The 23,740-nt window shown below is 38.0% G+C and overlaps 1 long non-coding RNA gene across 1 annotated transcript in view; it reads left to right on the forward strand.

The window, feature by feature from the left end:
- LOC135323342 (uncharacterized) overlaps positions 1 to 23,740 on the forward strand; it is a 252,870-nt gene that overhangs the window by 62,667 nt on the left and 166,463 nt on the right. The window contains exon 4 of the long non-coding RNA XR_010384809.1: positions 15,046 to 15,275. This is a non-coding gene — a long non-coding RNA (uncharacterized LOC135323342). The remainder of the gene's footprint in view (positions 1 to 15,045; positions 15,276 to 23,740) is intronic.

Genomic DNA, 23,740 nt, shown 5'->3' on the forward strand with positions numbered 1-23,740 from the left:
GACCTTTTGTTTTCATTGTGGCCCCGTTCAGAAGAGTATGAAACTTCAGCCTGTGTGACCTAATTAAGGAAATATTGCTTCTGGAGGGACACCTGAAATATAGTTCTGTGCTCATTGATTTGATAAGATATTTGGCTAAGCACCTACTATATGCTAGATATTTGGTATAATACTATGACATAAGCCCCAGCATCAAGGCACTGATCTTGCTGGAGAGGCCGATCATAGTAAAATACTTGGCCTGATTTTTTTTTTATCTCATTTTCCGTACCCTGTCTTAACTCCTTCCTAGACTCCAACTTCTAAGGGGTTGCCAGGATGAGCTTTCTAGGATCATGCTACTCCATTCAGTGGATTCATATTGACTACTAAAGAAGAAAACCAGTCTAAGTTCTCAGTGTGCCCCAGGAGACCCTGCACCATCTGACCCCTCCTGCCGTACAGGCCCTAATCCCTCCTCCCTCCTCTCCTAAATTCTCTCCTAACCAGTGTGAGCTGGCCTCTGGGCTGTCCCCCAGCAGGACACGGTGTGTCTGTCATGTTCACCATGCCTACAAGGTAGGGGTGCTTCTAGGCTCCATGCCCTACATGTGCCTGGGTGTCTGGACTTGTCCTCCATGTCTGTTGTCTGGTTACCTTCCCACGAATCCTTCATGCTACAATTCCTGGCCCTTAGGGATAGTACTCCTGGGAACCCTCACTGGACTGTAAAGTCTTCTCTCATTTGATTATAATTTTTTATTATGTGTTTGCTTTCTTATCTGCCTTTCCTACTGCATCCAGTGCTAGATGTACAATAGATGCTGAATGAATGAATAAAATACAAAACCCATCATCTAAAACCACAAGATAATGCTCCTGGCACTCTGATAGTGATACTAATGATAACAAAATATAACCATTTCATTACTTCAAACATGCTGATGTTGAAGTGATTCAGAAAGTCAGACAGTAGCAGAACCAGACCCTGGACTTGAGATTGCAAAGTCCCTGTATGCAGCTGCAGGTCTTGGTCCTCACCATCTGACCTTGATTTTGGAGAGTTAGGGTGTGATTTGAAACCAAAATCCACTGACCAGAAGTGAAGGAAATCACTTATTTGAAATCAATATAATGTAATCATCAATATCAATAATATATATTAATATAATATGGAAATCACTTATTGTTTTAGGAGACCTAACATAGTATAGGCATTTGGTACATAAAGTGATGTTTTCAAATTCTCGTCGCTCAAATGTCTAAAGTGGTAAAAGAGCACTCATGTGACTTCAAATTTTCCCCTTTCTTCTGTCCAAGTTTGATATTATACAAGTTTTTATGTGTATGCATTTTAGCTTCTCTGGCCCTCAGTTTTGCAAAATGTGGGTAATTAGAACGAAGTATTTTTATATAATCTTCCTCCTTCCAGCTTTAAAGCTTATTTATGAAAATATTGCATGAATGTATACAGCAATATATGAATGTATCAACTGAACATGAGAACATATTCTCTATCAAGCTTTGTGTCCACTCCTGGGGAGAGCAGAACTATCTGGACAGACTCATGACACTCAGTAAAACTTACGCTTATATTTAGTAACATCCTGTGGTTTTAAACCTGCCAGAAAGCTGAGTATAGAAGATTAAGAGAGAATTATAGTTTCTACTCAGCTAGGTAAATACATATTTAATTACTAACATATATTCTAACAAAAATGTCCAAATTAGTTGACTTTTTTTTAAAATAAAAAGAACAAAGGGCTTCATCTTGACCCCTGGAAGGTCCCCTTAATCATTCTTTTGATCAGAATTTTCTCAGAGGGAGTCAGTCAGTTTCCTGGAATGCCTTCCTTGGCTCACACCTGCCTCCACGCTGATGCTGATGGGGTCCGGGCAGCCTATCAGGCACTCAGCTTTGGAGAACATGTTTAAATTGTTAAATTATTAATTATCACTGTGCTGGCCTGCGCTTCCCCAGCTCACTGCACTTCCTTGTCGGGTTTTAACTTTCTCCTCTTTTGATTTTTTTTGGGGAAAAGACATTAAGAAGGAAAAACATCTGCCAAAACAGAGCTCACCAATATCCTACAAATTAAATAATTTCCAGTTATTTTAGGCTTGCATTTTAGTTGGTTCAGAAAGGATAAAAATGTTCAGAAACTCTGCCTTTCTGTCTTGATGGCTATTGTATACGGGTGCTGCTGTGAACATTGAGGTGCATGTATCTTTTCAAATTAGAGTTCCCTCCGGATGTATACCCAGATGTGGGATTACTGGATCCTATGGTAGGTCTGTTTTTGGTTTTTTGAGGAATCTCCATACTGTTTTCCATAATGGCTGCACCAAACTGCATTCCCACCAGCAGTGTAGGAGGGTTCCCTTTTCTCCATGCCCTCCCCAGCATTTGACGCTTTTCAATTGGAAATATTCTTATAGTCCCTAACTTTAAGGGTTGGGTTAATTGTCGCTTTTTAAAATTCTTGCTCCACATATAATTTTCGTAGTACAGATCATCTAAATCTTGGGCTTTTCATTTGGAATTCTCATTTAATTGAGATCCAGTATATATATCTTTAACTCATTTTTAGAAGTTAAAATCATGAGATGGCAGTATTATTTAATAAGTATAAAAGTCAACTAAATCGCCACTAGCCAGGGTTCTCTAGAGACACAGAACCAATAGGATATATAGAGAGATATGTAAGAGGAGATTGATTATAGAAATTGGTTCACACAGTTATGGGGGCCAAGAAATCCCACAGCATGCCATCTGCAAGCTAGAGAACTAGGAAGGTTTGTGGTACGATTGAGTCCAACTTTATTGGCCTGAGAACTAGGAGAGTTGATGACGTGATGTAACTCCCAATCCTCAGTCGAAGGCCTGAGAACTGAGTGGCTGCTGCTGTCAGTCCCAGAGTCTGAAAGCCTGAGAGTCAGGAACTCTGATGTCTGAGGGCAGGAGTGGATGGATGTCCCAGCCCAAGAAGAGAGAGAGAATTTGCCCATTCTTTGCCTTTTTGTTCTGTTCAGGCCCTCAAAGGATTGGATGATGCCTGCTTCCACAGAGGAGGGCACATCTCTTTACTCAGTCTATTGAATCAAATGTTGACCTCTTCCAGAAAAACCCTCACAGACACACCCAGAAATAATGTTTTACCAGCATCCCCTAGCTCAGTCAAGTTGATATAAAAGTAATCATCACAAATGCTGTATATTTATTGCCAGTTTTGGCCCTTACAGTCTCATTGGGTTAGATCACCAGTTTGTTCTGCCAGCCAACTTACCAACAATTATTATTGAGAAAATGACCATAAGATGCAGGTAATATGCTAAACCCTGAGCATACAACTTTTAAAGTGATTGTCCGTGCCTCGAGGAGCTTAGAGATAAGACGTTGTCATTAAAAGTCAAAGGTCACTCCTGTGTTCATTGCAGCATTATTCACAATAGCCAAAATATGGAAATGTACATCAACAGAAAAATGAATAAAGAAAATATGGTATATACATATAATGGAATATTACTCAGCCTAATAGAGAAGGAGATTCTACCCTTGGCAAGAACATGGATGAACCTGGAGGACATTATGTTAAGAGAAACAGTTTCAGAAGGACAGATACTCTGATTTCACTTAACACAAGTTATCTAAAATAGTCAGACTAATAAGCAGAGAACAGAATGATGGTTGTCAGAAATTAGGGGAAGGGGAAATGGGGAGTTGCTATTCAAAGAGCATAAAGGGTATAAAGCTTCAGATATGCCAGATGAATGATTTTTAGAGATCTACTGTAGGACAGTGTGCCTACAATAACAACACAGTATTGTGAACCTGACAGTTTGTTAAGAGGGTAAACCTCATGTTAAGTGTTCTTAACACACTTACACACACATACACATGCACACACACGGAGACACAAGGAAATTTTAGAAGTGATGGGTACATACGTTACCTTGACTGTAGTGATGGTATCACCACATTTCATACTATCATTGCATAGTTCTCAAATACTATGCATTTGTCCAAACTCATCAAACTGTATACATTAAACATGTACAGTTTTTCATAAAAACAAAACAGAACAAAACCCCAAAGGTGATATCTGTTATGTGACAAATGACCCATGGCAAGAGTAAATGCTTTATGAATTCATAGGAGGAAACAGATCACTTTGGGCTGGTGTCATCCTTGAAGATTTCTTAGGGGAAGAATTTGAGTTGGAATTGAAGGATGCTTAGAGTTTGACAAACAAAGGAGAGGAGCAAGGGCAAAGAGGTCAGACAGCATGGCGCTTCTGGAGAGCCACGCTGGGCTGCATCACAGAGTTTGCTGTAGGGAGGTGGATAAAAAGGTTAAAAAGCCACGCCTGATTGTGGAAGGCCCTGAAGAGTAAGTAGAATGGGGAGTTAGGCTTTATACTGTAGCCAAATGAATGTTGAACTCCTTAAAATTAAGCTATATGAGAAATTTTATTCATATTAGTGAAATAGAATGAATACTATAGCTCAATTTTTTCTGTCCAGTATGTTTACACTGTTTACATTGGTGGATGTGAAATGGTTGTTTCAGTTGTTTCAACCAAAACCTGAAATTTCAACCAAGCACATCATCTAGCTTTATCAGAGAAACACTTAAATTGCGTATCATCTAAGGAAGAGCCAGAGTAGAGACAGAGGAAATTTCAACCTGAAGATGTATGTTTGCAAACTGTGAGTCTGCAATTAAGGTTTTTTTAATGTTAAAATCTTGAACACGTTGAAACAAATGATTCAACGTTTTTGACTAATTTGGCTAAATAACCAGTATCTAATTAATTCAGTCTGGCACTTAAAATACTGGTACATACCAGCACAGACTAAAGAGCTTCTCTAAAACTCTGTATCTTTTTTTTTTTCCCTCTAGGAGTTCATTCCTTTTAATTAATTGAGAGGACAATTTGTATGTATCTTTCCTTTGGCAAATGATAAGTAGTGAGGTTAAAAAATAAACATGCTTAGAGAGAGCTGTCCTCCTCCAAATTACTAGCATGAATTATCAAACATTGCGAATTTTAATCAGAAAACCAGCCTTAATTTGGTTTCACTAGGTCTAAATTAGTGTACACGTCCCCGTATTTCTCATCACCATTTGGGGGATCCCCCTCATCTTCTTTTGAAGGGCATGGCAGAACAGGTGCACATTTATTCCACAGTAAACCAAGTATAGTTGATAGAGGAATCTTTATCTCTGTCTCTGAAAATATAAACAGTCCTCAGACCTCACGAGTATCATGACAAAAACTAGTTCTTGGTGTCTCCCCTCAACGGATTACGCGGGATTGGCAAACTCCAGCCCATGAGCCAGATCCAGCCCACGACTATTTTTGTAAATAAAACACGGCCTCTGTAAAACACAGCCACACTGACTGCCTTACCCATCGCATACAACTACGTACTTTCATGCTGCTACCGAAGACCTGAGTAGTTGTGACAGAGCCTGTATGCCCAGAAAGTCTAAAATATTAATTATCTGGCTTTTTTCAGAAATAATTTCCTGATCTCTGAATTAGACAATTGCATATCATTAGTGTTGTCACTATTATTAAAAATTATTTTTACTTCATGTTACCTTTAAATTTCCAAAGCACTTTTAGAAACATTTCACTTGAAACATCGCCTAAGGTTAACAGGTACAATAAAATTGCTTCAGAAATTGAAAGGCCTTACACAACTGGAAGTTTTCTGCTTCCCATTAATATATAAAATCAGGTTATACTGACTGCTCTTATTTTACAAATGAAGAAGCTGAATCTAAAAGAAAAAAAAATCGCTGCTTCACAGGACTAGACAAATTCTTCCCATAATATTTGCCCCAGTCTTTTCATGGCCTTGGGATTTCCAAACTGTGTCCCAGTAAGTTATTCATGTGTGTGGGAGAGAAAGGGGTTCCATGATCAAAAAATATTTCTTTCTCTTGAAGTTTACTATAACTGTAAACATCAATACATTAATATATTGAGAATGTATTAATTTCTCAGATTCTGAGAAATTCTGCAATGAAGAAACCCATTTAAATTTATTTTCTTCAAGTTATTTTATTATTTGAGCACAGACATACCTCCTTCCTCTCCGAAAAATAATTTTTAACATCCCATGGAACCAGTTCAGGAAACTTTGCTTTATATACTTTGATATTGCAAAAGAAAAAAAAAGTTGACGTTAGAACCCAGTTTTTCTTTTATTTTCCAAAGCACAGCTTTTCTGTCATGTCTTACAATGCACTATTTCTTCTTTAATGTGTAGATTTGCCACAATAGAAAAAATAAGGAATACATTTGAGAAAAGTAGAAAATGGAATAAGCAAAGGAGAATATAGAACACAAGAAATACTGTCCCCTGGCAAAACCTATTGTCTTGCAGGGTAATTTCTTTCAGAGTGTTCCATATGAAAATAAGCTGTTTTGTATAAAAATAAAATTTTAGCGTGCTTTCTGCCAGTTAACCTGAATTTTTTCACTTAAATATTTAATAGACATTGTTTAATGTCAGTAAATATAGTCCTATATTTTCTTTAAATACTTACAGTGTGATCCATTGTGTGGATCTAATGCCATTTTTAAGCATTAGATCCTATGGTTGAATATTTGGGCTGTTTCTTCCTTTATTCAACTAGAGTGAATTGCTAAGGGGTGATGTTGCTAGATTGGAGTGTTTGTTGTCAATATCATTAAATATAAATGTTTGTCTTTTGTCTTCGAGATCTTATAAGACTCAGATGACCATTCTGTCCCCGCCCCCTGGGGCCTCACTGTGCCTGAACAGTCGACTGGAGCCTCCGTGTATTCCTGTTTCTCTCCAGGCCTCACACCACCTTTCCTTCACAGTTTCTGTGATCTGACCCTTGGTCATCTAGTAGCTTTATCTAGTACCTTTCCTCTAGCAGTTTTGTCCAAGGATGACTGCAGTCTGAATCAGTTTTTTCATTGGGGGTTGAAAAAGGGTATTTTTCTAATCCTACCTCTTAGTCTATAACTGGTTTTGTTTTGTTTTGTTTTGTTTTGTTTTGTTTTAAAGAAATACAGCAGTATGCAAGAAGGGAGACTGTTCCCATAATCAACAATTCAATAAAGTAAACATTTCCAGCCTGGTTTCATGGGAAGTGGCCAAGTTTTCTTTCATGGAATGAGTCTCATGCAGGTTCAAGTCTCTCCAGGAAGAAGAGGCAGTGCCTTTCTCCACCTACAGTCTAGCTACGGTGCTAGGGTTGGTTCCAAAATGTGGTTGCTGTTAAAAAGGACCTGGCAACAAGGCTAAGAGTACTCAGTTGAATACTCCATGGAATGAAGTGGACAAAGGACAAGCCCAGGATATTAAATTTTAATTTATATGAGTCAAATGACAAAGTCTTCAGAAGATAATGTTGAAGCTTTGTCTAAGAGACTTAGATGCATACACGTCCAGGCACTCAAAGAGCATTACTCTTGTGTATTCCAGGGAGGACGTCTTAGCAGATGAGTCATATAAAAGTATGGTCATTGGTTTACATGGCTGACTTTCCTCCTGTCTAATAATTGGAGAAAACAGTCACTGCCATCATTAGCAACCAAGGACTCTTGGCAACAACAGCTTTTATCAAAAAGTCCAAGTGTTCCTAATGTTTGAATTCTAGGTACTTTGACAGACTAATAGGGGAGATTTCTTTGGTCAGAGTGTGACCTGAACAATTCTAGATTTCTCAAGTCTAAGAGCCCTTTTCCTATTAAATTTTGTTTTGAAGGTATTGTGGTTTTCAAAAAGAACACATTCTGAGTTTCTTACATTTGTTTTAAAAGTGTGTGTAAAAAATATATCATTATCATTGCTTCATTCAACACAGTGTTGATTGTGTACAGACTAACGTGGGCTGCTTCCCTCAGTCCGAGCTGCCATCACTTCCCATGAAGACCATAAGAGTGACTTATCTGCTTATGCTCCTGTGCCCTTCTGACTCCTTCTCCCCACACATGCTAGGTGATCTTTTCCAACTCCAAAATTATCAAGATTTGGATATGCTTTTTTGATGTACCTGCCTCCTCCCACCGCCGTTTGGCATATTTTAAAATAAATCCTAGGTATCATTTCACATCTATATATTTTATTATGCATTTCTTTAAAAATACGCATTTTTATGCAAGTGTACTGTATTATCCCACACACACAATTAACAGTAATTCTGTGGTATTGTCTAGTACCTTGTCCACACTGAAATTTTTCCACTTGTTTAAGAAACATTGGTTTGTTTGAATCAAGAGACAAACAAGGTCAGAGATTTCCTTGTTGTTCTATTTCTTAGGTCTCTGACGGTTGAGTACTCTCTGCTTTTAATTATCTTTCCATGCTGGTGACTTTTCAAGAAGCTGGATCAGAGAGAGAAAGCTCTGTGAGGAGAAAGTCTAGCTTTCCTTTTTAAGAGAGGAAACTCTCTGCAGAAAGCCAGCCTGCAGTCTTCGTCCTCCTAGAGTGAGAAAGCTGATCTGATCCAGCTTCCCTGTTGGCCTTCTTTTCCCTGCATGGTAGATGTCCCAGCCAACCTTTCAGCTCCTCATTTTGTCCACAGTTATTATCTTTGTGAGTTATTTCATTTGGGTATTGTAAATGGTTTTCTTATAACTCGACCACTTCATTTTTATTTAATAACGGAAATTCTTTTGCAAAGAAATTTTTCATCAACTGGGGCTATTTGGTTACCCTGAAATATAATTAGTATAGGAAAATCAGGATAAATTCCTGAATATTTTCCCTTAATTGCTGGTTTTCAGAGTAAGGGTTTGGCCAGTGTGATCTCTTTTGAAAAATTAAATTGGATCAGATTTCTTCTATCCTTGCTTTGAACCCTTCAAAGATCTCCCCTGTCCTGCAGATCAAGTTTAAGATGGATAGCGTGACCCATGCTTGCTTCTCTGGCTGCATCAGGCCCACTCTCCTTTTTCCTGCACAGCGGCCACACTTGTGGGGAGGGGTGTGGGACTTTCAGTCCTCCACACTCCTCAGATTCGTTCCTGGCTTCCGGTCTTCACATAAGCTCTTCCTTTGTGTAGACACCCTTCTCTCTGTCCAAGGCATGGCTAGTTCTTTCTCAACTTCCAGGTCTTTGCTTAAATGATACTTTTACAGAGTGGTCTTTGTTGACTGTCCAGCTGAAGTAGGTCAGTAGGTCTCTTCTCCCTAATACTGTCTATTATGATGCTGATCATTATCACTATAGCATTTATCTATTTCAAAATTTGTTGTCTCAGTTTCTATTGTCTGTGTCTTTCTAGATGGCAGGCTCCGTGAGGGCAGGGAGCAGACTGGTTTTGTTCACAACTCACATTCTAATGCCTGGTACATTGTAGGCCACCGGAAGGCTCATGTGACACAGGGATGAAATGAACATATCTTTTCCTCTGGGCTTTCAGGCTAATGAGTGGTTCAGGCTAATGAGCAGTGATAAGTGCATTAGTTAATAATAAATGGGAGCACACTGGAGGCATATCTAATGTGGGTTTAGACCAAAGAAGGCTTCTTGGAGCTCTCGGAGTAGAAGCTGAGCCCTACAGGGTGAAGTGAAGTTGGCTAGTGAAAAGACTCAGAGAAATAGTAAGTGCAAGGGTGAATGAGAGAATGGACAGGCCTTTGCCTCTGATCAGATGAGGGCATCATTCAGGGAGCAGGAGGCAATCCAGCTCAGTAGGGTGGGGCGGTTCAACAAAATAAGGATTCTTGGTGGAGAAGTGGGGTTATTAAGGGAGAATGATGAGTCGAGCTTAAAACATTTCCCTGAGACATCTAAGTAGAGGCAGTTGAGTGCATGACTGAGAGAGGAGTGTAAGCTGAAATCAAGATGAAAGAAACAGAAGTACACAGATGGTATAAAGACAATGGGAGTGAATGAAGCAACTTGGGATTTTAAAGTTTGCAAAACACTTCCAGCTGTTTGGATCCTCGTGACAACCTATGAGGGGGGAGGCATGGGTATTATCAGCCCCTTTTACAGGTTAGAAAGTTGAGCCTCAGTAATAGCAAAAGGTGATATTGTATAAATCATAGCTAGTAAGTGGTAGAACTATTACCCTTGTCTTTTTATTCTTCCATCATATTGCCTTCACCTTGATAGAGACAAATAAGAACTATTTTTAGATTTCTAGCCAACATTTTTCATTCTTAGGTTTCTCACTCATTTATTATAATTAAAAAAAAAACACATAACATAAAATCATCATAAAATACCATCTTAATCATTTTTTAAGCGCACAGTCTTGTTGATGCCTGCTTTCAATTCTTTTGACTGTGAAGCCAGAAATAGATGTTCTGGATCATACGGTAATTGTTTTTTTGATTTTTTGAGGAACCATCACACTGTTCTCCATAGTAGCTGCACCGCTTTGCACTCCCACCAGCAACATGCAAGAGTTCCCTTTTCTACATCCTTGCCAACACTTCTTGTTCTCTGTTTTTTCTTTGATAGTAGCCATCCTATTTGGTGTGTGGTGGGATCTCACTTGTGGTTACACCTTCCTCTTATCATCTTACTTTGTTTGACTATCTTTACTTGCAAACAAATACTGTAACAAATTGTGGACAAAGTGTTAGATCACTCAGATGGAGAACAATTGACCATATGATTTCCCAAGCCAATTGGGTTTGCTGAAAACAGTACCGTGTAAGCCATAGGAATATTATCTTTGAGAACAGTCCTGTGACTGTGGACTACTCTCCCTTATACATAAATTGTCAGTAATGATACCTTCTCATAGGTTTCAGAATATTAAATAAGATGTTTATAAAGTGCTCCTCATTGTTTCAGCACATGGGAAATGCTCAATGAAGAACGATTATTATTATTAGTTGAATTTTATGACATCTGTGCATCCCCTTTTGTCAAACTGGTAATTATGTCAAAATCAGGAATGTGATTAGTTTGGAATGACCTTGTTCTTGGCTAATCCCTACTGGCCCCTAGTGATCACTGCGCTATTTTGTCAGGCAGCTTATTTAATAATGTAGACTAGCATTCTGTTTTCTCTTTCCAAAATGAGACATTTGCACAGCTCTAATCTTCAGACATATCTTTCCTGGTTGATACAGGCAAGGTATGTTAGTCAAATATTTACATTCGTGATGCAATACTCCCAAGACATCCTTAGAACTTCTGGCTAGCTCATCCATAAATAAATAAATGATACTGTTAGGTCACTTTGTTTTTCTGAAGTCACTCCAGTAACTCCTTGTCAGTAGAGATATAACATCGCAGTCATAAAAATGCTTAAGATCTCAATTTCTAGCTGAAGTGAACTCTCTCTTTCATATGCAAACAATAGTGCACTTGTTGGTTCAAAAAATATAAAAATCAATGAGAAAGATTTAAGGGAGCTATTAATGAGATAATGTCTAGCATGCAGTTTGAGCCCCTGGGAAGAAATGTGTTTAGACCCACAAAGCATTTTTACCACTGTGTTTGTTCATGAGCCATAAATACAGGTGAATTCTTCTGTGAAATCAGGGCCTGGAGGTGGGGAAAGGAGGAGCCAATATTTTGTGTTTATGTACATAGAGATGTTTGTTCATAACCATTTGGATATTTATTTACAATTACTGTTAGAGCACAAAACTGTCTTTAAAAGACACTTGACTGATCTCAGTTTCAAGAAAAGTGACTTCCGGCAATTACGTGTCACTGTTACCCTTGAAACTCAGGACTTTCTTATTGTTTTAAAATTGAACTGTCATATTTAGGTTGGCTTTCAGTCATTTCAGGAAGATTCTGAAGAGTTTTTTTGTTTGTACCCTCACCTATTTCTTTATTGACTTTGTGATTTATTTAAAGGACACTGGATTTCTTTGTACCATCCATCCTCGTATCTAGGACACTCTCCAAGTTACAGATAAATCCAGGAAGACTAAACTAGATACACTTCCTAAATTCCAAATGACTCTGCCTGATTGTCCTTACCTTTGCCTAAATATGAAACAAAAGCCATAAAGAATGTCATAATAGCACTGGTTCTAACTATGGAAAATTCTAATCCTTTTAGTCTCTTCAGAGAAATAGAAGATAGAAAGGTTGAACGTGTCATTTAATCTTGAGAGCTCATATTCTAGAGCAGTGCTTCTCAAATTCTAATAAGCATACCAGTCACCTGGAGATCTCCTTGAAAAACAAATTGTGATTTAGTGGGTCAAGGTGGAGTCTGAAATTCTGCATTTCTAACAAACTCCCAGGTGGGGTGATGATAAAGCTTTTTTGATTCATGGACCAAACTTTGAAATGCAAGTATCTAAAATAGTTTAAAATACTGAGATGAAAGACCGTTATTTGAATTGAGCTACGTATTTGGAAAATATAAAGTTGTACATAATATAAGAAGGTTTATGTCAGAATTTAGAACATATTCAAAAGTGAGTTTTCAATGTATGAAAATTAGAGCAAATTATTTGCCAAATTATCCCTTTGAAAATGCATCTCTGGTGCTAATATAGACATTGGAAAGAGAATTTGATACTCCTGAAACTCACTACAAAGATGTTAATGGACCTCATAGCTGCCCAGTTTTGGAAGCATAACATTGTACTTATTTTGGAATGGAAATAACTCCTAATCATGCGAATATTTCATAGAGAATCTCTACCAACTGATTGTTGTTGTTACTGTTTTTACAACATATCAGTTTCCCCTTTAAACTGACTTTTTTCTTAGTTTTTCTGCTTGTTTAATTTTCTTTTTTCTCCATCTTTTTGAAATACAATTGACATATAACATTTGCATAGGTTTACGGTGTACAACATGTTGATTTGATACACTTATATATTGTAAAATGATTACTACCATAATGTTAGCCAACACCTCCATCACATCCCTCACATCATTGCCATTTTGTTTTCTGTGCTGAGAACATTTACAATCTACTCTCTTAGCAACTTTGAAGTTTATGATACAGTATTATTAACTATAATCACCATGCTGTACATTAGATCCCCAGAACTTAATCATCTCATAACTGGAAGTTCACATTTTTTTGACACTACTTGTTAAAATTCTGTAGACACTAGATTGGTTAAGGAAAAAAAAAGTCCAGAAAATTCATTTTGGCCGACATTTACTGAATGACTCGTATGTGCCTGGAACTGTAAAGGACACTGAAGTTAGCTCTTAGGGCAAGTAAGACGGAGCCCTCTGCCAATCAGCAGATTAGCTAGTGGAAGAGAAAGGTAAGCACATCACTAATGGCAACTTGTTAGAACTACAATAAGAAGGTATTAGTCAGCTAGAGCTGCTCTAACAAAATACTACAGACAAATTTACTTTCTCAGTTCTGGAGGTTGAAGTCCAAGATTAAGGTGTTGGCAGATCTGGTTTTTTGCTGAAGCCTCTCTCTCTGTATTGCAGATGGCCACCTTCTCACTGTGTCCTCATGTGGTCTTTTCCTCTGTGCTCATATCCCTGGTGTCTCTCTCTGCATCCAGATTTCCTCCTCTTTTAAGGACATCACTCTGATTGGATTAGGGTCTACCCTAACAGCTTCCTTTTAACTCACTCACCTCTTTAAAGGCCCTGTCTCCAAATACTGTCAGACTCTGAGGCCCTAGGAGGTTGGGGGCTTCCACATAGGAATTTGGAGGGATAAAATTTACTCCATAACAGGAAGGCAAAAATGTTTTTGGGGAGCAATGGGCAGAAAGCAATGAATTATTACTGGGGCCAAGGCAGTCAGATGATACTGCTTACATATAGCATTTGGGATAAGCCTCAAGAGAGGAATCAGATTTGGATTGCATAGGTTAAAAATTAGAGCAAAAGGCAGCATCAGAAGTCTGAAGCATTATTTGAGAAAATTGTTTGAAAAGTGAATCAGAAAACTTGGAAAAGCAGAAAAAAAAATCCCTAATAAAAGTCATCTTCTGCACAATCATTATTATTCTGTTGAATTTTCTTTCCATCTTTCTTATCTGTCTATTCTTACATACAATCACTGTTTAAGGATACATTAGTAACATATGTTTATTTTTCTTTGGATTTTATCTTAAGCATTCTACATATTATATGGCTTTTTTTTACATGATATTGTAAGCATTCTCCACATTTTAGTAGATCTATCAGAATTCATCCAATTATCCCCTTTTGTTGACGAGTCAGTAGCTTATAGTTTTATTAAAATTTTTTTAAGTTTTTGCAGCATTAGATCATTTCAGTGTTTTGGAAATTTCCCTGGCATACTGTCCCAGCAGTGCTATTGATGGGGCATATTTTAAGAGATGTCTCATATTTGTTAAATGATTGGATAAAATGAACATTTGTATAACCCCTGACATATATTGACAAATTACCTTCCTAAGAGATGACACCAATTTTTGTGTCACCAGCAGAGTGTGACGGCACCAGTGTTATACTCAAATGTCACTTCCACTGTGTCCTTCTCCAATGCCCTACAGTAGCCTATGGCTGCCCCAGAGTCTCCAGTCCATGTTGCCTTCTTTTGTTTTACTACCGCCAGGGGAGGAGGGCCAGGGGATTTTGTCTCTCAGGAGACATTTGGCAACATCTGGAGACATTTTTGCTTGTAAGGGGAGAGTGCTTGGCCATCACTGGGTAGGAGCTGGAGGAACAGTTGCCCAGCCCCCCTACAAAAACCCTAATCTAGAGTGAGAGACAGTCATCAATATCGTTTAAAAGCTTCTCAGAGAATTCAGATCATGTGCAGCCATGTTTGAGAACCATTGGAATTTTGGAGAAATGGTTCTCAGATGTCCATTAGCTGAAGAGGCCTATTAAACCCTCCTCAGGAGCATTTAAAAACATGGGTTCTTCTTCCCTAATGACCACCGTCCCTAATGACCTTTTCACCGGTAGATCTGAGGTGAAACAGTGGAATCTGTAGTTTCCAGGAGCTCTCCAGCTGAGTCCACTGAGCTGCTCAAGTTGGAACCGCAGGTGTGCAGAGTGATTAGGAGCTCGGGTGGGAGGGGATAGCCTGGTCTCCCAGACTGTGCATTTAGGACAGTCCCTACGTGATTTTTCCAGAGAGTTAGACTCAGTGCTGTCTGTTTTGTCCCCTTGGACACACCCTGTAGGTGTTTGAAGCCGGAGGGACTGCTGTGGCCTGTGTTTTCAGGACAGCAAGCCTGCGTCCTGGGTGGCACTGGAGGATGGAGACAAGCAGGAAGGAGACCACATGCTTGTTGTTCAAGGATCCTGTTCATGGGCCCGAGGAGCTCTGCCATTAAGCAGTGAGCTTCCTGCCTCCTTCTCACTGTCTACGTTGGACATGACTGAAGTAGAAGCTTCTGGAAGCAGATGGAAGGTAAGTCCCAGCTGAGAAATGGTTTATTCTGATTTACTCCTATTACTCAGAACAGGATTCCAACAGAGGAGCTAATCCTTGGCATGCCCCCTGCCCCTGGCTCCCTCTCCCACGTGCTCTGTCCCTCATGTGGACTGGATTTAAAGATAGCTTTCAAATACGACTTTAGGTTTCCAGACTCCCTGCAGAGTTCTCAGCTGCACATTATCTGGCATGTGATCTGGGTCATCAGTGTGCTTGTGCTCCCTCAAAATATATAAGCAGAGGTGCCTTCCTCCCACTTTCAGAAGCGCTGGCACTGGGTAGATTTCAGCAGAGGCTGTCTGCCGGCAGCCCAAGTGTCTCAGGTGAGGGGTGAAGAAATGGGCCTTTGATACATGTTCGCTGTGGTTTATTGATCCTATTAACATCATCTCTTAGGAAAATCGATGCTTCCGTCTTGGAGGGATTATGTAAATAAAGTGATAAAAAAAAAAAAATAAACCAAGGCCGATTGTTTCCTGGTGGAAAAGTGAGAGATGAATTAAGAACATTTATGATCAGCAGCAGAGGGCTATTTTGGAGCCCGTGAGGATTTAGAAGCAATGAAAACGGGGGGCTGTGTTTGGTAACTCGGTGGTGCTGGCCACTCTGTGCTTGGAGGGCATCCTTGTCCCAAGTGCCTGGTCTCCTAGTTGTTAATGGTATTGATTGGATTTTCTGCTTTGATCTGATTGCAAACAACATTTTTCACTCCATTTCCCATCAGTTTTATCTTTTGAAGTAAAACTTTGTCTTAACTGACTTACCTAATTAATAAAAGGAGATACTACTAATCATAATAAGGATAGTAACAAGTACTGGGATCTCCTACACGTCTATTCATAAATATTTACCCAGCAATATTTTTTTGAGTACCTATTGTGCATCAGGTACTGCTCTAGGCCCTGGGATATGACGTGACCAAGACAGACAATTCGCTGCCCTCTCAGAACTTGCCTGTTCGGTTGGGGGCAGAAAATAAACAATGTAATATGATGTCAAATATTAATACAATGAAGAAGAAAACAGAGTAGCAGGGTAGCAAGTGAATGGGGTTCAGCTGATGTGGGAGATCAGGGAAAGTCGCTCTGAGATAGTATCTAAGCAGAGACCTGACTCAAGTGAAGGCAAGAGCCGCTTCTATGATGAAATACAGTCCCAGTAATGATCTCCTGTGGGAGGCTGCAAGTAGAGTGGAAAAGCCTCATCTTAGAAAGCAAGATTCTTGGGATTCTGATATTGGCTGCACTGCTGATTAGTTATGCGACTTTGGGGAGTTAAGTACTCTCCCTGTGTACTCTGATTTCTCCAAGTGCAGAAAGGAAATATTCTGGTGCACCTTATAGGATGGTTTTGAGACTTGCATGAGAGTCTAACATTTGAAATACAGTAGACTCGAACATAGGAGAGCCTTGGTGATCGTTAATTCTCTTCTCCTACCACGCTAGGGATGCTGAGAGGTAGATGGAAAAATACTCACCTCAGCTCACGTCTTTAGAAGGACTGCTGTGCATTCATTCAGTCTGCCAGCGTGTGTTTGAGCCCCTGCTGGGCACTGTCAGGATTACCGCAGTGAAGGAGGCAGCCAGTATCTGATCCTAAGCATCTCCATAGTAGAACATGTTCTATGAGAGCTTTGTATTTTAGGATTGCACACCATGGAGCCAACTGTGTGGGTACAAATCTCAGGTCCTTCCACTTAGTACCTTTATGAACTTGGCAAGTAAGTTAAGTTCTCTGTACCTCCATTTCCTCATCTGTAAAATAGGATAATAATAAAAATAATACCTACCTCATAAGGTTGTCAGGATAATAAAATGAGTTACTGTTTGGAAAACATTTAGAAGAGGGTCTTGAACATGATAAGTGCTATAAGAGTGTTTCAAAATTAAAAATAAAAAAAAAATTCCAGGGGTATGACTCTGTTGTGTAGAAGGGGCAGGCTAATCGTCTGGCTTGGACCAGACACTGCTGGGCATGCTACATTTATCACTTCATTTAATCATCTCAACAGTTCATTTTATGAATGAGGAAGCGGAGACTCAGAAATGTTAAACATTTTGCCCCAAAGTAACATGCCTGCTTAATGAAGGAGCTGGACAGGTAAACTAAGTTTGACTCTGGAACCGTCTCTTGACCCCTTTTCCTCTGGGAAGTGTTACTGAAGCTACAAAGATGAGCCCAGGAGGGTTCTTGCCCTGAGAGCGTTTAAAGTGGAGAGTGAGAGCTACTAAGTGGTGAAATGATGTGCCTTGGTTCTTGCAGCTCAGAATGAGTCCAAATCCAGGATTTCCAACTCTAAGTGCAGAGCGACCTTGCTGTGCCATCTGTAGAACTGAAAGCAGTAAACGTTGTTAAACGATTCTATGCACAAAAAGTACAAAATAATTCCTGATGTGTTAGAGTGACCAGAAAAGATGGTTCTTTCTGGGAAATACTAAGGAGATTCTCTAGGACTGGTAAAATGGAGAGACTATTTTTTAAGATAAACTTTTTATGTGGGCATAATTTTAGATTTACAGAAAAAGTTTTGAGGATAATACGTTGGTTCCTACATACCTTTCACTCATTTTCCCCTGAAATGGTCACATCTTACCTGACTAAAGTGCATTTATCAAAGCAAGACCTTAACTTTGCTACATTAATATTAACTAAACTACAGACCTGATTAGGATTTCACCAGTTTTCCCACTAATATCCTTTATCTGGGATCTACTTTAGGAAATCCCCTTTTAAACTTAAGACATTTTAACTGGTACCCCTATTTACAAGTCTTGCATTCTGACCAGTGGGTGAAAAGATACCGCATCTCATTGCATGGTTTCCTGCATCTGTTCAGAAAGGAGGAGTTGGAGGCCTCTGAGCTTTAAGTAGTACAGTTCTTACGCAGATTTATTTCCCACACTAAAGAAAAAAGGATTAATCAATACCACAGGATAATCTCTAAATTTCTTTGCAACAGCAAGAGTCATAAATTCAGTGGGAAAAAACTGCCTAGATTTCCTCTTTTTTGACTTGTTGATCTAATATTCCAAAGACAAAGGGAATTTGTCTAATTGTAATGTGTTAATTGACCCCTCCCAAGACCGATTTCACTTTTATTTGTAATGCACACCTCTTGGAATTACCCTCTTTGGTGTCTGTATGTGTGTTTCTCAAAGTGGGAGTTATTCTAAGGGGGATGAGTAATACTACAGTAAGCAAATGGAAGAGGTCTTTATGAGTTTCACATTTATTATTATTATATAATTTTGTCTGAAATGTTGGTTAAATTAAATGCATAATGTGACCCTGATATATTTGCATTCATGTGATAGCTTTTTAGTTTGTTTTTAATGGAGGTCTTACTGACCTTGGAGGAATTAGAAAGATTGCTTTCACATGGGTGGTTGGCCTGGGCGTAGTTCTCTAGTGTGTTAGGCAAAAATGTGTTGGTCTTCTTACCAACATGGTGCCGTTCCTCTTTAACCTCTTGTGTATTTGTGTCAACAAAATTAATTATGACCATTAGGGAAAAAAGTACAACACAAAGCAATTTTTATTCATGTCTAAGCTTCCTGGTGTTTTCCTTGCAGTAAGAAGCTCAGGGGAGAGGTTACCATTTGATAATTCATACAGACTTTGCCTGGCTCAGTAACTTTTTACTACACTCCTAGGTCTTCAAGTGCCGCTTCAGTAGGTATCCAGTCATTGTTTATCCCTACAGGTTAAACTGTTCTTGTCCAGTAGAGACTTCGATTCTTGTCTGCACTGTTAAAGATCATTCCCTCTTTTTCTAACTTGGAAGCAGCTATTTTGAGAAGGAAAAACCCAAGGTGTGGACACCAGTGAAATTGGAAATCATCACCCGAAACACCACTGCTTGATGGTTTCCCTTGCCTTTAGTGAATTCACTATTTGTCACAGTTTATGCTTGAGCCTGGCATTGTGGTCCCTGAGTGTGCAGTCTGAGAGTGTCCACATCTTTGAGGGTGGTTTCTCTTTATTAACCATCTAAACCTGTGACACCAGCCGAGTTACTTCTAAGTCTCCTACCTCTTCAGCTTTATTCCTGAATTCCCACACATCTAATGTCTTTTCTTTCTGTCTCTGCGTGTCAAGTTCTTGTGATCCTCCAAGAGCCTGTTCAGTTGGTTCCCTTAATTCCCTCCATTCACCTCTAGCACAGACAAGAAAAATTGTTTATGGTAGAGACATGCATTCTCAGTGGAAACTATATTATCCTCAAGGGAGCAAAAATTGGTTCACAGTTGGAGGGGGGTAAAAAAAGCTTACTCTTTATATATAATATATAGATAAACATATAGTGCATGAACAGATAGTCATTATATTTGTCTATTAAAATTTTATGGGAAAGGCAATTAGAAAAAAATATCTATAAAGGATCTTAGGGGGTCAATAATGAAAAAACTCAAGGGACACTGATTATAGACAAGTCCTTGAATCTTCATTGTTTCCGGCACCAGGAGTCATCTCTCTAACAGCTGAGTCCTCTTAATGTCTTAAAGTAAATAAAAAAAGAGAGTAAGATAAAAGATAATGTCGGTCACACTGTTGTAATTGGGTGGTGCTCTGTCCCCCGATCCTCCCATCACCATGACAAAAAGAAATGTCTTTGATGTTATCTTGTTCAAGGGCTTTGTCTGTCCTTTTGTACTTTCTGATTTATGAAGCCATCAGTAAATTTGTCACTGTGTTTCAAGATCCCAAGTTACCAAAGTTTTTGTGTTTACATGCCTGGACCTATCAGACAAAATGGAAAAATAGGGACATTCTGGAAACAGATGTTTGGAGCAAGCAAAGGAACAACCAGAAATGATAGAAAACTCATCATGTAAATGTGAAGGCCACAAGGAGAAGTGGGAGAGACTAAGCCCCCTCTCCCTGGCCCAGTTCCCTAAAGGGTTGGAAGAAATGAAACATTCACTTTCTTAGCCATTCTTTCAGGTCTGTCCATGTGGCAGATCTAGTAGAAAGTTGCTGGTGTTAAGGATGGAAGTTCTAGGAAAGTTTTTCCTCTTACTAAAAGAAACGCATGCACTTGGCTCTTTTCCTTTTATTCTGTCTTTGAGTGAAAGTATAATGTATGATGTCAGGATCTGGCAGCCACCATGTAATTTAATTAAGAGGCAGCAAATTCAGAACAAAATTCCAGCACACTGTGGACGACAGAATGGAAAGAAAGGAAGAAACTGAGTTGTTTTTTTTTTTTATCATATCATTAAATAGCTAAACCACTGTCAGCAGCTTCCCTGATGTTCCATGGAATACTGCACATCTATCCTGCTTAAGCCACTCTTTTTTTTATTGACATATAGTCAGTTTACAATGCTATGTCAATTTCTGGGGTGCAGCATAATGTTTCAGTCATATATATACATACATATATTTGTTTTTATATTCTTTTTCATTATAGACTACTGTAAGATATTGAATATAGTTCCCTGTGCTATACAGAGGAAACTTGTTATCTGTTTTATATATAATAGTTAGTATCTGCCAATCTCAAGTTCCCAGTTTATCCCTTCCCACCCTCTTTCCCCGCCGGTAACCATAAGTTTGTTTTCTATGTCTGTGAGTCTGTGTCTGTTTTGTAAATGAGTTCATTTGTGTCTTTTTTTTTTTAGATTCCACATGTGATTGATATATAGTATTTTTCTTTCTTTTTCTGGCTTACTTCACTTAGAATGACAATCTCCTGGTCCATCCACACTGCTACAAATAGCATTATTTTATTCTATTTTATGGCTGAGTAGTATTCCATTGTATAAATATACTACATTTCTTTATCCATTCATATGTCAGTGGACATTTAGGTTGTTTCCATGTCTTGGCTATTGTAAACAGTGCTGCTATGAACATTGGGGTGAATGTATCTTTTCAAATTAAAGAAACCAAGCTAATACAAAAGAAAATTATCAAATCACAAAAATAAAAACAGAAACAAAAAGAAAGGAGCAAAGAAGAAATACCAAATCAACTGGAAAACAAAGTTTAAAATGGCAATAAACACACATCTATTTGATAATTACCATAAATGTCAATGGACTAAATGCTCCAATCAAAAGACAAAGTGGCAGATTGGATAATAAAACAAGAGCCTACAAAATGCTGCCTACAAGAGGCCCACTTTAGGGTGAAGGACACACATAGATTGAAAGTGAAAGGATGGAAAAAGATATTCCATGCAAATGGAAATGACAAGAAAGCATGGTAACAATAGTCATATCAGACAAAACAGACTTTAAAACAAAGGCCATAAGGAAAGATATAAAAGAACACTGTACAATGATAAGTAGGTTAAGCCACTCTTAAATGGGTTTTCTGTTACTTGCAGCTAAATGCATTCCTAACTGATATAGAAGATAATGTCAGATGATGAGGAAGGAAAGAGACACAAACATTTTTTTCTGCCCTGCCCTCTAAATCTAACTGAATATTAATCCTCCAGGTTATTTCTATAACATCAAGCCTGTGCAACCTTAGCTCACTAATATTCCTTGACCAGGAATTATTCTGTGTCTTACATTTCAAAGTAGATTGGAAGCTCTGGAAAGTGGAAAGCCAAGGCTTTACAGGGAAGTTTCTGATCATCTCTTCCACTGATTAAATTAATTTAAATTAAATTAATGCGTCTGATTGTGTTCTGCATACTTGGAATTTGGGGGTCCTTAAGCCTCTGAGATAACCACCCTGCCACCCCTGTCCCATCCCACTAGGAAAGAGAAAAGAACTTTCTTACCTCAGCACCCCTCCTCCACATTCTATGCTCACCTCTCTGTGAAACCAAACATCAGAGGGACAATTAAACACAGAATGGAAACAAACTTTTGCAATGTCATACAGTTTAATTCCTCCTAATAGCATTTTAACTCCTGGCCACTTCAGTAAGGTTTTGCCTTTGTATAATCAAAAGTTCCTTTGAAGGGTTGGTTTTTCTCTTCCTCTCTATGGAGGAGTGATATACTATCACAAATAGAAAAACTGCTAGTAGTTTTAAAAATTTTTTTTGTTCCTACTTGTATAAATAAATAATTCTTAATTATTGAGATTTAGCTGAGTTACAATTGTCTAATTCACATTAAAGTGCGTTTTTATGATTAACATAATTTATTTAATGGGCTCGGGGTGAGAATATTGTGAAGACTTTAGGGTCGTCTTTTTTGGTGCAAGTTATTTGGAAACAAAAGAAAATAAAATTCTGATATACCTAGAGATGATGTTTGAGAGCAAACTTCTGTTTTTATGTGTGTGTGTGTGTATGTGTGTATGTATATATATATATATATATATATATATATATATATGGATTTATACAGATAAAGAAATTTATACATACATGTTTATTATATATGTATAAGAATTTCAATCTGATAACTACATTTTTACTTAATATATATTGTTTACATTTTACATTTTTGCATTTCACTCAATATTCCTTGACAACATTTTTTTAATGGTGGCATACAATTTCATTATATAAAAACATAATTTATATTTAAAAAGCTCAGTTGTTACATAATTTTTCTCTTGTTTTCATCAATATAAATATCGCTATCAGGAATACTTTTGAAAATAAATCTTTGGGCATGTTTTAGGGTCATTTTAAATTAATTTGCTAGTGTTTCACAGCAAATTGAAATCTAGAATTAATTAGAATAAACTTACTTTATTCTCTACTCAACAATATCAGTAGACTGTTATGCTATCCAAGGTTATGTCACTCTTTACTGAAGCCATCAATCTAATTCTGGAATACCAGAATGTCAGTATATTTGTGTTTATTGAATTACTGAACTTTCAGACCCCTTCAGGTAAACCAGTCTTACTTCAGTAAATTTAATGATCATTTAGTACTTAAGCAACCAAGAGACTGTATTGCCCAATGATGAAGTGATTCTAAATTTCTAGTAAGATTTTCTGATTTGGTACGTTTAAATGATGGCAGCTTCATTTTTCCACGCAGTTTGATAATCAAGATTGTCGGCATACAAATAGATACATTTCTGCGTTAATGTTATTTTTATGTCTATTAGGCAGTAATGAGTTTTATATAATTGCTTTATAACTCATTTCATATTCATCAACTTATTAATGAGAGAGAGAAGGCTGGATTTGGCAGCAAAATAGTAATAACGTTACATGTAGCAGACCCAGAAAGGAAAAATTTTCGTTAAGTCAATTTTTTGTAAGTAATGCTGCTTCTTATTTTTAATTTAAGATCCAGAATCATATTTATATTCTAATCCTTCTTTACAAATAAAAATCCATTGTGATTGTGGAGAAATTGAAAATGCAGAAAAATATAAAGCAGAAAATAAAAATTAACCTTAATCTTACCTCCTAAGAACTGATAACATAGTGTATTTCCTTCAAATCATTTTTCTGTGCCTCCTGAAGACAAAAGTATATATGCTATTTTTTTTATTCAGTATTGTAACTAC

Source organism: Camelus dromedarius, chromosome 17 (assembly GCF_036321535.1).
Source record: "Camelus dromedarius isolate mCamDro1 chromosome 17, mCamDro1.pat, whole genome shotgun sequence".
Taxonomy (NCBI): Eukaryota; Metazoa; Chordata; class Mammalia; order Artiodactyla; family Camelidae; genus Camelus; species Camelus dromedarius.